General features: G+C 39.6%; 4 non-coding genes across 4 annotated transcripts; all 4 read right to left on the bottom strand.

Annotated features, from left to right (window-relative positions):
• Window positions 1-51: 51 nt before the first annotated feature.
• LOC115006539 (U4 spliceosomal RNA) lies at window positions 52-192 on the bottom strand. The gene has a single exon (XR_003832088.1). It is a non-coding gene; the product is annotated as a U4 spliceosomal RNA (small nuclear RNA).
• Window positions 193-883: 691 nt separating this feature from the next.
• On the bottom strand, window positions 884-1,024 carry LOC115006538 (U4 spliceosomal RNA). The gene has a single exon (XR_003832087.1). It is a non-coding gene; the product is annotated as a U4 spliceosomal RNA (small nuclear RNA).
• Window positions 1,025-1,712: 688 nt separating this feature from the next.
• LOC115006534 (U4 spliceosomal RNA) lies at window positions 1,713-1,853 on the bottom strand. The gene has a single exon (XR_003832083.1). It is a non-coding gene; the product is annotated as a U4 spliceosomal RNA (small nuclear RNA).
• A 691-nt stretch (window positions 1,854-2,544) lies between these two features.
• Window positions 2,545-2,685, bottom strand: LOC115006522 (U4 spliceosomal RNA). Its single transcript, XR_003832072.1, has one exon. It is a non-coding gene; the product is annotated as a U4 spliceosomal RNA (small nuclear RNA).
• Between the last annotated feature and the right edge of the window lie 12,536 nt (window positions 2,686-15,221).

Below are 15,221 nucleotides of genomic sequence, written 5' to 3'. Positions count from 1 at the left end.
GAACAACACGTTCAATGAATACTGAATTTGCCATGAATACAGAACGTAAAGTCTCCTGGGAGACTAACAAAAATTGCCAAGGCTGACTGTGTTTCAAGTCATCCCGGCGGGGTATTGGGTAAAGTTTTCAACTAGCAATAATCACGTCTCAGTAAAACTTCATAGACTATGAAATTGCCTCTGCGCAAGAATGCTGGTACCGTCATACAATAGTACACTGCACCTAGTCAAACACTCACAACACATGTGGTGCATTTATTGGGTGTACAGTCATATTGATGTTACATGTGATTGGCTTGTTGACTATAAACCCCGCCTCTTCAATGTAATGCTACTCATTGTTGGATCGGGTATACTAGACCCTTTAGATAGTCTACTTTGTTGGACTACTATGGTTAGCCAGGATTACAATGGATAGACGGACTCAATCAATGAATCCAGGCTGTCAACAATTGGTTCAAGGTAGCAAAACAAATTAAACACAGCCCATGATATCATAGAGTAACATTAACTAGAAACACACTTACCTCAGGATTTGGCATTAATAGAACCTGTAAATTCGCTTGCAGGACTAACACAGATTTTCTGAATGTGTTTAAACTCATCCCGGTGGGAATTGTTGTCCACAGACCGCACATTTTCCATATAATGGCAGTAGTTGCTCAATTGGGAAATATTAGACATTTAATGAAACCTACTTTGCGAGACTACTTTGATTAGCCAGGACTATAGCGCATAAGCCAATTCTATCAAGGATTCCAGGATTTCACATGGTAGGTTTACCACTTAAAGACAGTCCAAGAAAGTTTGGATATCAGCCTAATAGGAATTAGAACAACACGTTCAATGAATACTGAATTTGCCATGAATACAGAATGTAAAGTCTCCTGGGAGACTAACAAAAATTGCCAAGGCTGACTGTGTTTCAAGTCATCCCGGCGGGGTATTGGGTAAAGTTTTCAACTAGCAATAATCACGTCTCAGTAAAACTTCATAGACTATGAAATTGCCTCTGCGCAAGAATGCTGGTACCGTCATACAATAGTACACTGCACCTAGTCAAACACTCACAACACATGTGGTGCATTTATTGGGTGTACAGTCATATTGATGTTACATGTGATTGGCTTGTTGACTATAAACCCCGCCTCTTCAATGTAATGCTACTCATTGTTGGATCGGGTATACTAGACCCTTTAGATAGTCTACTTTGTTGGACTACTATGGTTAGCCAGGATTACAATGGATAGACGGACTCAATCAATGAATCCAGGCTGTCAACAATTGGTTCAAGGTAGCAAAACAAATTAAACACAGCCCATGATATCATAGAGTAACATTAACTAGAAACACACTTACCTCAGGATTTGGCATTAATAGAACCTGTAAATTCGCTTGCAGGACTAACACAGATTTCTGAATGTGTTTAAACTCATCCCGGTGGGAATTGTTGTCCACAGACCCATTTTCCATATAATGGCAGTAGTTAGCTCAATTGGGAAATATTAGACATTTAATGAAACCTACTTTGCGAGACTACTTTGATTAGCCAGGACTATAGCGCATAAGCCAATTCTATCAAGGATTCCAGGATTTCACATGGTAGGTTTACCACTTAAAGACAGTCCAAGAAAGTTTGGATATCAGCCTAATAGGAATTAGAACAACACGTTCAATGAATACTGAATTTGCCATGAATACAGAACGTAAAGTCTCCTGGGAGACTAACAAAAATTGCCAAGGCTGACTGTGTTTCAAGTCATCCCGGCGGGGTATTGGGTAAAGTTTTCAACTAGCAATAATCACGTCTCAGTAAAACTTCATAGACTATGAAATTGCCTCTGCGCAAGAATGCTGGTACCGTCATACAATAGTACACTGCACCTAGTCAAACACTCACAACACATGTGGTGCATTTATTGGGTGTACAGTCATATTGATGTTACATGTGATTGGCTTGTTGACTATAAACCCCGCCTCTTCAATGTAATGCTACTCATTGTTGGATCGGGTATACTAGACCCTTTAGATAGTCTACTTTGTTGGACTACTATGGTTAGCCAGGATTACAATGGATAGACGGACTCAATCAATGAATCCAGGCTGTCAACAATTGGTTCAAGGTAGCAAAACAAATTAAACACAGCCCATGATATCATAGAGTAACATTAACTAGAAACACACTTACCTCAGGATTTGGCATTAATAGAACCTGTAAATTCGCTTGCAGGACTAACACAGATTTTCTGAATGTGTTTAAACTCATCCCGGTGGGAATTGTTGTCCACAGACCGCACATTTTCCATATAATGGCAGTAGTTGCTCAATTGGGAAATATTAGACATTTAATGAAACCTACTTTGCGAGACTACTTTGATTAGCCAGGACTATAGCGCATAAGCCAATTCTATCAAGGATTCCAGGATTTCACATGGTAGGTTTACCACTTAAAGACAGTCCAAGAAAGTTTGGATATCAGCCTAATAGGAATTAGAACAACACGTTCAATGAATACTGAATTTGCCATGAATACAGAATGTAAAGTCTCCTGGGAGACTAACAAAAATTGCCAAGGCTGACTGTGTTTCAAGTCATCCCGGCGGGGTATTGGGTAAAGTTTTCAACTAGCAATAATCACGTCTCAGTAAAACTTCATAGACTATGAAATTGCCTCTGCGCAAGAATGCTGGTACCGTCATACAATAGTACACTGCACCTAGTCAAACACTCACAACACATGTGGTGCATTTATTGGGTGTACAGTCATATTGATGTTACATGTGATTGGCTTGTTGACTATAAACCCCTGCCTCTTCAATGTAATGCCTACTCATTGTTGGATTGGGTATACTAGACCCTTTAGAATAGTCTACTTTGTGGGACTACTATGGTTAGCCAGGATTACAATGGATAGACGGACTCAATCAATGAATCCAGGCTGTCAACAATTGGTTCAAGGTAGCAAAACAAATTAATTACATGGTAGCTTTACCACTTAAAGATAGTCCAAGAAAGTTTGGATATCAGCCTAATAAGCAAGAAAGCTTCATACAATAGTACACTGCACCTGGTAAAACACTCACAACACATGTGGTGCATTTATTGGGTGTACTGTCATATTGATGTTACATGTTGTTACTTTGGATATGCTCATAGATTCAATCAAGGATTCCGGACTGTCCAGAAATGGTTCAAATTAGGATTGTAGCCCGAGAAAGCTTGGATATTTAATTAACAGAGTAACAAGAATTAGAATCACATGACCAATGAAAACAGGATTTGCCATTAATACAATTTATTGTGGCCGGACAACTTAACGACTGCCTGAGAAAGTTTGGATCTTGCCTTGATCTTTACATAATAGTAGATATGGACAAATGGAACTAAACTCAGTAGCTTGTTTAACTCCTGTAAAGCGCACTGTTTTAATACATGTTGTCAGAGATTGTGTCAAATTAAGTATACCACATGACTGATGACGTCTGAAGCATTAAACGTCACTGGTTCTTCAGAAAGCGTTTGATTCACTTTGACAGTTAGGACATTTTTGCAGCTAGCCAGATTAATGGGATAACAAGAGAGAAGAATAACTGAGACATATAGCAATGCACACTAGAAAGACACCCTAAAGTCTTGTTATTCAAAATAGAAAGGATAGATACTGTGAAAGTTATTGAGTGTTGCATATTACACATATGTTAATTTTCATTAGGTATTATACAAAGAAAGCATCAAAAGTCATGATGACAAGGAGAGCATTGCAACAGACTGAGCTAAGAGAGCTGAGGTCATCTTATCTTCATCTATCAATCCTTCTTATGGTTCACTGTTGCTTTGTTTGAGTTGAGTGTATTGTTGCTCTTCATATTATATGTTTAATATATACTGCTCTGTCGCCGTGAACATCACAGATTTGTCTGAACGTGTCAGTTCTCTTCTCTGTGAATTAAAATGCTGAGTTCTTGATGTCTCTTAATGATGTCCATTTCAAAGTTATGAAATAAAACAGACTTGAATGTCTGCTCAGAGTAGCTCTGAGTTAGCATTATGAACTTGAATGCTAATTCAAGACAGACCTTTCGCAATTATCCCTAATTTTCTGTGCCACTTTTATAAAAAAAACAAATAAGCTTTTGATCTTCATCAACTGCCATACTAGAACCAGCTCTACAATTAAGCACTGGAGACTGTGAATAGCCACACATAAACTAGACCAGCAACCACAATGATGATCTTGTTTAACCACCAGCATAGATTTAGACTTGTTTGTCTCCAGTGGTTAGTTTCTTCTCTGTATGTTGACGCTGCCATTGGTGTTGTTTGCTCTAGCTGAGCGGAGTCAGAACCAGGCCAGACCTCCCTCAGGGCCTTGCTACCGTCCCATGTAAACAAGTTGCTCCAGTGTACATTTGCAGACACTTTGATGTCACCAGCTGACTTAGTTTCTCTTCTCTTACTGTTAAATATTTTATTGACTTAGGCTAATTCACAACAGCGGAGTGAGCTATTGACTATCCCAACGCCTATGATTGCTGTTTTTCAAGAACTCAAAGGGATACGTTTATCTTATGGTGTATGCTAATCACACGCATGGCAGCAGCATATACTGTATACAAATCTTGCATGATTTTCCGTTGATCAATTTGAGTTTCTGACGGGCTGGTGATTGTTCAGGAGCCTCCAGAAACCCTGAAGTACCCTTAGACTGTGAGAAACATGTCTGTTGAAATGCTCAGGGACTTTTGCTGTACATGCTTGTCTTTCTGTTATACTGTTTTAAATGTGTATCTGCCTCCCTCTTGTGGCTACTCTAATTAAATGCAGGACCACTTGCTGAACCACAGATTCAGAGCTTCATGCTCTCTCCTCTAAGAGGACACACAGAAAGAAAATTAATTTTGTATAAATGGTGCGATGCAAAGAGAAAATGTTTTTAACATACCATTAACTATCCAAAAACGTAATAGTTTGCTACAGTCTCTTCCACTTCAGGTCCCCTCTAAATACATTAAGATATTTGATGGAATCTGTAAAAAAACTATTTGTAATGTTAAGCTTTACCAAATGAATCTAGGGAGGATAAAGCAGCCTGTCCAACAGGAAGGTTTAGTGCTCCCTAAACGTCTGTTTCATTGGCATTGCCTCTGGAAAGGGCTCCACCATGGTATGCTCGAGAAGGGCTCCTCTTCCTCTCTTGCACCATTCGTTCACTAAACTTTCAACACATATTAAATCTCACCCAATTATATCTCTAATTTAGGGCATATGGAAAAATATGACTGGGATGATGAAGTTGAATTTCATATTTGAATAAAGCTTCTAGAGCTTTGTTGAATCCAAAGCCTTGTATTGATAAGCTTCCCTTTTTGTGGAAGGATTATTTTGACAAGGGAACCCATAAACTGGGAGATTTGTATTGTGAGTATACATTTAAATAATTTGATAACCTATTGCATCAATAAGGTTTGTCTAGATCTCAGTTCTGGAGATACACGCAACTACATCATGCTTAAAAGATGCTTTCTGGGACATGTCTCATGGCCCCACAACTAGCGGCGGGGAAAATAAAACTTGCAAAGTGTTTGGGAAAGTGACTTGGGTGTATTACTCGATGATATGATATGATGAGATACATGGGATCAAATTTGTGGCAATTCTGCGTTTCCTCAATGTATGGAGAAATGGACCCAGACAGCAATATTAATAAGGAGGCAAAATATACACAAAAGACCTTGAACAACGGCTTTTCAGGATTCGGTAACTGAAATGGGTAAGTGCACAAGACTATGGGTAAGGTGGATTCAAATCACAAGTACTGTGAATATGCTCCATGAATTCTCCATTTTTCCATTTGGAAGCACCTAAGAAGGTGCAGTAAAAAAACACAATAACCTTTCTCTGAAAAAGGGAAGGTATCGTGACGCGAAGAAGTGTTCCGTTTAGTTTGTACAATCCTTTCCCCCCCCCAAAATGAGTATGAATACAGTGTATAGACCTGTTTCATAGCAGATACCTTCAACTTGTAATAGCAATGAAGGCATATATGTAACTGATGATGGCTCTGTTCCACTAAATGATAATATTAATAATAAGCCATGTCAGTGAGCTGCTATGCCTCAGTGTCCTGGACTGAAACTGGCACACCTACATGGAATAAAGTCAAAAAAGGTCTATCATTTGATAATGAATCCATTATGCACTCTCTAGTCTTTTGTAATTCATAGTGTATGATTAATAGTAAAAAGGGAGATTTAAAAGGGCTTTAAATAGAACAGATGACCTGGCTTCACAGCTATGGCCTGTAAGTAAGTCAATGAGAAAACATATCCCGTACGTATAAAAGAAACAAGGGTTGGATTACTTTTGCATTGTCATAGATTAATAAATGATGGACTGTTGTTGTTGTTGTTTTTTGTTATTATTATTATTATTATAATTATTGAATGAATTCATTGTTTTTTCTTCATGTCTGGACATTTAAATGACCCGTCCCTTTTACGATTATTCAGACACATTAATATGTATGTATATGTTTGTAACCCACCAGCATCTAACAGCACACTATTCTGACCTCAGAAATGTACAAACAGCCTACATTTAACATCCCAGGAGATCTCCAACAGTGGGAATTGAATAAAAATATACACTCGGCATCACAAATATAAATTATTTTTATTAATTATTTAACCAAACATAACAGAAACCAAACAAATTCTACATGTATGCATCAAATCTCGTCGGTTAAGACATTTTATATGTGATTGAGATTATAAGTAAATAGCATCCATGATGATTTTACCTGTAGTAGGTCTTAAAGTCTTAAACATAAACCTTAAAAACAATGCTTGTTGCAAATCATTATAAAGGACAGTAGATAACAAAATTATTTTCATTTTTCAGCTCGTTCAGTTTTTAGTATTCACAGATTCTTCTGTCTTCAACCACACCTCTGTATCTTCTGGTTTCAATTTACATCTTAAGTGGTGTGTTGCCATTTCATATTGAAACCAGTGAAACATTGTCTAAAAGTAGAAATGTCACATTTATGATATTTATTTAATAAACAATACCTCCTTAATTTAAAAATGTTCCACATTTATTTTGCTCATCTCGGTATGTATTTAGCCCTGATTTGGTAACTATTTTTAAATGATTCTATATGCAATATAAACACGTAATGTTTTGCAGGTAAAAACCTACATACATCTTTGTTCCATATAATTCAACAGTTGTTTAAGAGCATCTGATGTTGGAAGGAGAGAATAATGTAAAATAAATGTTCCAACATTCAGTTGCAAGTGCATTAAAATGAAGAGTTTGATACACATCACATCATTGTACATAACAAAGTGGAGGGACAAAAACGTTATTGAACAGTGACTCATATTTTCTTGTCTCTTCATTCAGTCCCTCACCAACTCCTCGCTGCATACTGTATGCCATTGTTTCTGGTGCCCATGGCGCCAAATATTTTACTTTTCCGAAAATGTTCAAGAGCCATTTGTGAATTGCATCTGGTTCTGGAAGTCTGTGTCAAGACCTTCTAAAAACATCCTTGGCAAAGTCCTCCAATCTCATGATATGCTTGATAAAAGGTTAAATAAAACCATTCCTATTAGCATTTCCCCACAGACGACCAGCATGATCTAGTATTTGCCTGTCATTAATTTTGTTGTCCCTGCTTAGGCAAACAAATACCTTATTTAATTGTATTTAGGGATTTGCTATTTGTTCAAGACACGTTTGTTCTTCAGTGGGTGTCACGCTCCCAGACATTACTAAAGTGTCTGTATCTTCCTCTGCAATTTAGACTGAGGGGGACATATTTGGAGTAAATCTTAGAGCTGTATAGTACAATAGAGCATGTGTGGATTAGGCCTATTTAATAATGCGAGCTCAAAGGCACTCTGTTCTTTTAAGTCTTTATGGGATTTCATAATGTGTATATGTGTGTGTGTGTCACACATGAGAGGCCGTTTCCTGTCGATACTACTCCACACATCCCCGGTTCCTTTTCCATTGTAATTCCTTTAATTAAAGTGATTTTATTCACAGGCACACAGCTGGCACCGGCTACTTTCCATTAGCCATCTGAGTGGACGCCTCGTTCAGTGGGAGGACCCGCAATGGGGCTGCTTCCTATGGAGCACACAATACTATTTTCATCTCCCAGCTGAGTTTGTTGTGTGTTTTGAATTTATTAATCATTGATTTTAATGTGCTGCCTCTTGACAGTGGCAGCTACCCACGCATTAATTAATTCCTGCTTCCCAGCCTTACAAAATGGCATTTAAAAACAATGAGAGGTCGGCTGGTGTTTCCTCTGACCTATAAATGGAAGGCGTCAAAAAGCAAAATGTCAAAATTTGCTTTTATTTGTTCTTCTCTTGGCAGATTTTATTGCCTCCTTTTATTTGATAGAGCAAGATAGAAATGAGGTTATTTTAGGTCTATTGAAATGATGTGTAAATACAGTTGTGTCACCTTTAATATTCCGCTCGTCTTTTTGGGAGGTTGTGAAATGCAATAATGTCTCTTTTGTCGGGCATGTTTCCCTCAGTGCACCTGCTTTGCATACGGCATCTGCCAGCAGCACTCTCAAAGGAACTGTGGGTCTTAAGTTGAGGATAAAGGTGCATTGCCATCAACAATAGGTAGTCTGTGTTTATCCTTTGAGGTCTTAAACAACTATGTGAACAAAGATTTGCCTTCCGTGAATTGGTGGAAATAGAAAACAGGAGATTAGATCTTAAATTAAGCATATGGTGCTGGAATTTGAATGGAGTTGGGATTTGAATGTATTTATGGAAGTATATTCTTTTTTTATTTATTGAGCAGACCTGAATTGTTCATCCATTTAAATGAGTGACTGGTCTGTGTGTTTGTAGAGATAAAAGCTCGCTCCTAATCCTTATTGACACTCCGGGATGCGTAAAGACAGCTATTGCTAAGTCCCTGCAGTGCCCTGCCCCATGGAAAGGGCCTCATCCCTATTCACACTGGGTTGTTTAAAGCTAAAGATTTCCTGACAGATTGCTCTCAACAGATTGATTAGCACATGTTGCGAGTCAGACAACTACCGAAACTGGGTTTGTGTATGTTTTGCATGTGTGTTTGTGGGTGCACGGTGGCACTGCTGCGTGCGTGCTTGCAACCCCAGAGTAAGAGGGAGTCGTGGAGTGCTTATCGCACGCTTCAAAAAGCATTCCTGCTATAATTAAAAAAGCAAACAACCACAGTCGTAACCTGATGGCATTTAGTGGGAGCCCCGTGGAGCTTCGGCACAAAACTGCAAACATTGCTGACAGCTGCAAAAGATAATACACTTGCTCCTCTCGGCTCACCTCTATCATACTCGAAACGACTGTTATGTAGGAAGAGAAATAGATACTGTATGCATACAAACACTCACAAAAAAGTGCTTATGCTTCACAAACCTATAGTTCGTGAGGCTGATGTGTTTGGATTGCAACACAAAGACCGTTTGATGCGCCCAGATTTGTGAGGTCACAACCATTTTTGAGAAACAGCTGGAAAATAATCAGCCATATTGGTTTGATACAGAATCTGTGACTTGTTTTAGGAGCCTTCACACATCCACAGTGCATCCTCCGCTCTGCCGTGTGAGTGCTGAGTTGCCGTTCTTTTGGTACAGATGCGAAAGCCTCTGGCTCACAAAGTAAAAAATAATCATTCCCATGCAAATGCGCTGTTTGACATGTTCAATTAGACCCTTGTGAAGAAAACGATCGGAGCTTTGAAGAGAGACAGTTCCCACTGTTAGTGCACCTATGAAGCCCTAAAGCTGCTTGGCCTTTCCCCCCCTCCCCTCCTCTCTCTCTCTCTCTCTCTCTCTCTCTCTCTCTCGCTGTCCTCCCCGTACCAGCCTCCCCTTCCTGTGCCTGGCCTCTGAAGGGAGAGAAAGAGAGAGATCCATCGATCAGTGGCGATCGTTGAGCGCCCGCCCCGCCTCCTGCCTCCTGCCTCGCATTGTTTTTATCTCATCTCTCAACCCTGTTGCCATGGCACTGAAGATGGCACTTCAACCCTTGTGCTTAATGATCTCTTGGATGATAGCCTACTTGTCAAGCATTCATCCCTTGTTCTGTTGAAATGCAAGACAGAGAGGAATGAGCTGCTGCTGCTGCTGCTAGTGGAGGAGAGGGGTGCTTATTTGAACATTTTATTCTAAGCTTAACTGGTAGTGAACATGGCGTTATGGGTTATTTACCAAATGAGCTGTCTTGAACAGCTGTTTTGTTTCCTCTTCCTGGCCGGCTGAACCGTGTTCTCAGAGATGGACATTCAGAAAGACAGAGAAGCCAATTTGCATTCATTTAGTGTCTCCTTTTGTTTTGCAGCATTACTTTAAAAGCCATCCCTCTTTTCTGGCAGTTCAGTGCTGGGTGAGGGATTACCGCTCATATAAATAGCTGCCATTGATTTGACTAAGAGAATGCTTTGTGTCATTATGAAGGCAGAAAATCCTAATTTGGAAATTGGAACACAAAAAAAAGAGCTGAGCGTTCAATTCATATCCATAATCCACCACATTGCATGAAATCAGGGGTGTTGTGTTACAATGCTTGATTTTCGTCATCGCTGTGATGGAGACAAAGGTAGCGCCTGCAGCCATCGCGGTGGTGCTACTCAGTAAGGGAATGTGTCATTTTATTATGTTTTATCTGGCAACCTCCCTCCGTGTTTTGCTGTGTAGAGAGAGCTCAGTGGTTGTGATCCTGGAAGACTGGGGTTAAAGACACAAAAAGTCAATAATTAACAGCAAATATGTTCCAATGTGAATGCGGTCGTGCCTAATTACATATAACTTGAGGGAGATGATGTGTGCAACAAGGATTTAAATATGGATTCAGCCATCTCACTCAGTCAAACACATTAGTGACTGCTTATTGATTGAGATTCCTGGAAAAGAAGAGATATGCCGGCTCGCCATCGCTGTAGATGGAGCTGTTCGATCACATCTGACCTATTATTCATGTATGGCGGGCTACTGTTGCTACTTTTGTCTTGATGTGATTCCCCTCATCAGCGTACTGAAATAATCTCTTTCCTGACTGTCACAACATTACATGCTGCAAGATTAAAGGACGAAGGAGAAGGCTTTCATCTACATTGTCCTGTATATCGTCAGCTAACCAGTTAAAACACTTTGATTGAAGGGCCTGAAGTTCTACGAGTAAGTTTGGTGTCGTCACTGTCGAGAGTATGAAGAGCGGTCAAATATAGCCCTGGTCTGAGTTTAGTTAAATGTGTTAGCTTGTGTTTTGTCTCCTGAACACAGACAGGCAGCATTATAAAGCGACTTAATCCTCTCCTCCCTTACAGAACAGAACACAATGAAAAACACACTCCTCTTTTTATCTGCTTTTATCTCCTTTTGTGACGAGGAGCTTTAAAGAATCAACGTCTTTATCTCTCCCCCACTCCCCATAATGCAATAGGGTGAATGCTTCCTGTGTGTCATAAATAAGGTATTGAAAGGTCCAATTGAATTAAACTAAAAGATCTGGGAAGAAAATGGGAAGTACTCTCACTTTTTCCTCTCATTTTTGACGGCGGGAATTGCTGTAAATTGACACTGAAATGGTCCGTCTCGCCTCAGCCGCACTCCCTTTAAACCTCCCGACCCCCCCTCTCACTGGCTCCATACGCCCCCTCAGCGCAGTCGGATAACGTGCATATTAACGGGCTCTGGGCAAAGTGTGTTGAAATGGGACAGAAATGCAGTAAATGAGATATCCATTGTCTAGCAGATAGCATTTCCCCTCATCAGAGCAGCTTGCTTGATTTCCTCCCCTACTGACGCCTGATGGGTTTATGACGTAGCCACCTCAAATTAACTGACCTTGGCCTTGCTGTCTACACACACACACACACACACACACACACACACACACACACACACACACACACACAGTAGAACATATATAGAATCCATACAATCTAGCTATTTGTTTCATTATACAGTTGTAAGACAAAACAAACAAGAAAATAATGGTTCACTAGAATCTCAAAAGGGGCATTTATTCTAAGTGAAGGGTGCTTAAAATGACTGTAATTAATATTTTCTTTATTAGAAATGGATTAAATGATGTATGAAGCTACCACAGAGAATTTGAGCTCTGCAGTTTGTCTGAACTTTGTGGAGTATTTTAGCATCTTTCAGTTAATTATTTTGGTTTTACGGCCTGCAGCTTTAATGTTTTGGTTCCCTCTTAGCGCACTTATGAATACTGTTTTCATAGACATAGAAAAAGTTCCAATAACCCATTGCACATGCCCAGCACCAAACAGCAGACACAATTAGTGACTAACATGTTAGCAAGTGAACATAGTATACCATTGAGCTGCTAAAGAACTCAAGCTTTCAAAGAGTTGGTGGAGACCAAAACAGAGGTAAAAGGAGCGTCAACATCGGACTTAATTAGGTTACACGACCCCAAATGAATGCTTATGCTGCTCTGTGTCTGCTGGATGTTGTTAGACATAACAATTTTATAATGATGATATGTCAATAGCCAGGTTTCCATCCAAATTGCAAACAAATCAGCAATAGAAAATGTGAATTAATGCTTGACAAAAACATCTTTAAGCTTTAAGTAAAGAAAATAAGAAATACGGTACTTTACAGAACTGTGTGAATTGACTCATGTAAAGCCAGAGTCTGTCGAGATATGTTCTTTGGACCATTTCATATGTGTGCTGGAGTGTGGCCTATGTCAAAACTGATGTTCCATGTGTATCAGTTTAACACATACTCTAAATGTGAACAGCAGGTGGGACTTCAGTCTTCTCAGCTGAGGACAAGACAAGAAAGTGGAGAGCGCTGTTGAATTTCCCACTGATACCTTTGAAATGTAGGTTAGATGTTTCGTGGAACTTGCATCAGTGTTTAGTGATTGTCATTTCTGCTTCAGCACGGCATTATGGGGATTCTCTTCCTTCGAGTGGCAACTGTCGCAATATTTTGGTGCGTCTGAAAAAAAGAGAGATGCCTTGAATACACACGCTATTAATAATTAACTCTGTGCTTTATTCCCCTTTGAAAGTTATTATGCAAAATTAATATTTCATACGGGTACAGGCTGTACATGACAACTGTGCTAAGACAAAGGATAGTAATGGCACAAAGTTTGACAAGTCTGTCTGGGCTTGCTCAAAAAGCATTGGTGTTCATCTTATATTTAGCATTCAAGATGCCATGAGATGAATCTCTATTTTTGTTCACTTTCCTATTCATGAGTTTCCCACCCTATGTGCAAAATATAAGAAGTGTTCCATTTTCAATGAAGATGCACAGTGGTAGGCTGTCATTAGCCCACCAGGGTCTGGAAGCGGCTCTTGTGATCCACATCAGTCCTTAACACTTAGACCCTGAAGCCACTTGGAGATCCCTGGAGACAAGGCGCATCAGGTCGATGGCAAGCATCCCACCTTTCCTCTGTGGCACTTCAGGGACGCTCTACCAGCCCATCATACCCTGGGCCTTCAGTTTCTATTGTGCAATGAATATCAGTCTATTAACATGTCTGGTAGTCATTTTCCTTTCTTTGCAGCATTTTCAAATTTTTGTATTTGAGTATATGGCAACACTTTGAGACGATAAATGATAAATCTGTTATGTCTGTTTGACTGCAAGGTTTCATTTCATATCGCCATCAAACAATAGTTGTACTTATAGTAAGAGCAAATGGGTTTTGCTTCAAAGATGGTTGCTTTCGAATTTGGGCTGTCGCGATATACTGGTATAGACGATAACTGTGTTATTTAAAAAATGAAATGAAATATGGATACCATATCAATAATAAACATATTGTGTAAATAATCCAGTGCCTCTCAAATCATTTTATAAATACAGTTATGTTTACAGACTCTCTCCACCTCCCTACACTCGTATTTCGAGTGTAATTCGTTTGCCAAAAAGAGAGAAAACGCACAATAAACAAAGTTAAAGATGGATTTAAATAATAACTTTATTCATTTAAAAAAATGTTATGAATGGATATAAAAAATCTGATACAATGACTGTCCTATTTTGAATAGATCATACCACACGTATTGTAATCAGTTTTCCTTCCCTTTTAAGGTCTAAGTGTAAAAGGAACTAGGTTGTCAGATGAGTCTATCATGTTAATACCTGTACTGAAGGAAAGGAGCAATTTATGTACAAATGGGAATACGGGACATACTTTCTGACAGTCTCTCCTCAAAGTGAGCGGTATACATAAAAAATAAAATCCTGACTGCTTTCTCACCTCCGCTCATTAAAGGAAAAGTTGTTTTATTTGGTGGTATCATTAATCATAACGCCAGCATTTTCATTCTACCCTTGACCTTAAATTGCAAGATGATTGTCATTTTTTCCTGTGATTACAACCCAAATCCCTTTTTTAATTTTTCACATCTCTTTGTCTCCCAACTATTCTCTCTCCCCCTCTCCCTCATTTAGTCCCTCTCTTTTCTCCCTCCTCCTCTCTTGTCTGACTCTCTTGTCCCATGATATGCCACAGAGAGACACAATTATCCACTTCATTTGAGTCGTGGTGCTAATGGTTGAGACTGGCCTCTTGGGGAGTTTGGGGGGGAGGCGGGGGGTGATAGGTAGCAGTAATTGTAAATGGTGTAATGAGTGTGGAATGGCCACAATCTAGCGCTCCGCCATTACAGGTAACCCACTCCTGCCCCCTCCTTCCCCTCCAACATCACACCGACAACAAGTGAGCACCCCCCCCCTTTTTTTTCATCCACCCGCCCCCTCTTCTTCAGGGTTCAGCAGAGACAGAGGAAATATTAGCCTCACAGACCATTACTCCCAAGTGGTTTGACTGTTGCTCCTTCTTGCCTCGTTCTGTGTTTGGCCCCGCTCACCTTGTGTTTCACTTTACCCTAATCTGACATTTGGTTTTTGTCCTAACTTTATTTTTTCTCCTAACAGATCAAGTTAACGACGCATCTCTGGACTGGTTTCAGTATTTGTACAAAAACGTCTCTTGTAGCCCTGACATAGCACGCATTGCTGTGTGTTACTGAAAAGGAGAATATGAGCCGTCCTTTAACTCAACAATGTTGTTTTCACTCTCAAAATCTGCAGGAGAACTCACAAGCAGCCAATCACAGTTCTTGTGGTCTCCACATGGTTCCTCCATAACCCCGATGTGTAGTTACATTTCTGAGGAGACACATGTCCGCTACGATATAGC

This window comes from Cottoperca gobio, chromosome 3, assembly GCF_900634415.1.
Source record: "Cottoperca gobio chromosome 3, fCotGob3.1, whole genome shotgun sequence".
Taxonomy (NCBI): domain Eukaryota; kingdom Metazoa; phylum Chordata; class Actinopteri; order Perciformes; family Bovichtidae; genus Cottoperca; species Cottoperca gobio.
The sequence above is the reverse complement of the archived record's forward strand: the minus strand, read 5'-3'. Positions and strand labels throughout refer to the sequence as shown.